The sequence below is a fragment of the Callithrix jacchus genome, chromosome 1 (genome assembly GCF_049354715.1).
Source record: "Callithrix jacchus isolate 240 chromosome 1, calJac240_pri, whole genome shotgun sequence".
NCBI lineage: Eukaryota > Metazoa > Chordata > Mammalia > Primates > Cebidae > Callithrix > Callithrix jacchus.
In genome coordinates this window covers 32148343-32150869 of record NC_133502.1, presented here as the reverse complement: position 1 = coordinate 32150869, position 2527 = coordinate 32148343, and the positions used below count along the sequence as shown (strand labels likewise).

At 36.6% G+C, this 2527-nt stretch overlaps 1 non-coding gene across 1 annotated transcript; it reads right to left on the bottom strand.

Annotated features, from left to right (window-relative positions):
• Positions 1-538: 538 nt before the first annotated feature.
• Positions 539-645, bottom strand: LOC118148072 (U6 spliceosomal RNA). Its single transcript, XR_004734862.1, has one exon. It is a non-coding gene; the product is annotated as a U6 spliceosomal RNA (small nuclear RNA).
• Positions 646-2527: the final 1882 nt, after the last annotated feature.

The following is a 2527-nucleotide window of genomic DNA, read 5'->3' as shown; positions in this document are numbered from 1 at the left end:
CCAGCCTGGGTGACAAAGACCTTGGCTTTAAAAAGTTAAATTAAATTAATAAACTCTTATTAAAAAAGAATAGATGATACAAGCTATTTTTAAAAATGTGACTATTTCCACCCAAAAGCTATCATCACGTTTGATAGAGACCCAAATTGAAATAGCCTCAGAAATTTTAGAGAGGAAGAGCAGTTTTTCCCATCACTGCCATGAGTTAGTACTACAGAATTTTAATAAAAAAGAAATATAAATACATAAGTTAAAATGAACAAACAATAATACTTACATATGATATTTCTGTAAAATAAAATAAATGAATACTGTTTCAAACAACAGAAGGTTTGGTAATTAGTGAGATTCAACGAAACATCTGGCATTTAATGCAATTCATAGACACAAAAACATCAAGTTATCACAATAACAACAACAATAAAAGAAACATACCAAAAATACATGATAAATGTATAAATAAATAGAAAGATAACCCTAAGACTTTTCTGAAGAAGAGAAAAAATATTTAAAAGCTGAAGTTTTTTTGTTTTGTTTTTTAAATATGGAACGCTTCACGAATTTGCATGTCATCCTTGCGCAGCGGGCATGCTAATCTTCTCTGTATCGTTCTAATTTTAGTATATGTGCTGCCGAAGCGAGCACGGTGTTTTAATGTTTGTATAAGAAATTTACCAAACAATATGGCCAGTAATGCATTTTAGAAAGAACTAAAAATAGGTTTAGCCTACAACATATTAAAGCATATCATAGTCATACCTGAAAGTCTTAAATAAGATAGTGTGATTCAAGAGAAATATTAAGATATTTACTGTCAAAAGAATAACCCAGACACAGACTTACTTACATGAGTGACTTATCTCATGTGTGAAGGAAGAAGCATAAATTAATCAATAAATGGCAGTGGTACTATAACATAAGTACCTGCAAATCAAAATTTTAAAATGATTATTCATTTCTATATAGTCTATTAGGATATCTTTCTAATAAATTCCATATTTAAATCTAATTCACAAAAACAAAAGTGGAAAACAGGAAATAATTCTTTTATATTTCAGACATATCAAGTCATCACATGTACACTTTAAAGTTATACAATTTTGTCAATTACACCTCAGTACAGATGGTGGGGGAAGGAATCTGACGGGATTCTTGAAAAGAATCCCCATGAAAACGTGGATCTCTTATTAGAAGTAGTCCTCAGGAGTGCCTCAATCTCACAATAGCCCACATCTAGTCTCTTGAATTTTCTCATATTTTTCAATATATTATCCATATTACCACTTCAGTGTTTATGCCACTTTATAGTTCCGGTGACTTACGTTACAAATAAGTAGATCTTGCCTGTTGCAACTCTCTGGGTATGACTTTCTGCCCAGATTTAAGGGCAGAAAGTCTCATGACTTCAGTTCTCGAATGAATTGAAGAAAAACCAGTGAATTTAATTTGTCCCGCCTTTCCGTTTTGTGAAAGGAGAACAAAATTTACAAGCCCGTCAGATATTGGAGCTAAAACTAGAAATCCTACAGTGAAGTTTTTATTACTAATGCTATATTTTACAATTACAAATTCTCATTTGCCTCTTTTAAAAAATATTTTCTATTTATCTACTGATATGGTTAGGCTTTATAACCCTACCCAAGTTCCATTTTGAATTGTCATCCTTAGATGTTGAGGGAGAGACCTGGTGGTGAGGGAACGTGTTCTCTTCCCAGGTCCATGAGGGGTGTAGCTTTAAAGGCAAGAATTTCCAGGTGCCATGCCCCCCTCCCATCTCTCTCCATCCGGGAGATTCAACGGTTTAGGTTTAGGTTTGAATTTCACCGGCAGGGGAAGAAACTAAAAGTCAATCACTACAGCGGAAGTTCTAAGGAACTCCTTTCATTGGCCCAGGGTATTGGAGAAGGTGGGGGTTTCTCCCAGGATAAAAGTCCGTGCTCCCTCACCTGTGCCAGATTTCCAACTTTCTGGAATTCCTTCCACACGGTGGGAGCTCCCTCCGGAATTCTCCCTCTGGAATCCCCTTCCACATTCCTTCGTGGAATCCTTTCTCTTCTTCTCCTTTCCTTCTCTTTTTCTCTACCCAAATAAAATCACGTTTCTGCAACATTTTTGGGTCCGATATTCTCTTTAGGAGCATGCGGTCCACCTGCAGTGGCCACCACTTATTCCTTAAGAGGTTGGGAGCCAAGAACCCACAAGGATCACCAATCACCGGCATCCAAGAAAAACCCGGTTACAGTGGGAGGTGAATGGGTCATGCAGGCAGTTTCTTTCATGCTGATCTTGTGATAATGAGTGAGTTCTTATGAGATCTTATGGGTTTTGTAAGAGAATTTTCCCTGCTCTCTCTTGCACTTGCTCTCTCTTGCCTACTGTCATGTAAGACATGCCTGCTTCCCCTTCCACCAGGATTGTAAGTCCCCTGAGGCCTCCTAAGTCATGTGTAACTGAATGGATTAAACTTATTTTCTTTATCAATTACCCAGTCTCAGGTATGGATTTAGAGGACTATAAACATGGACTC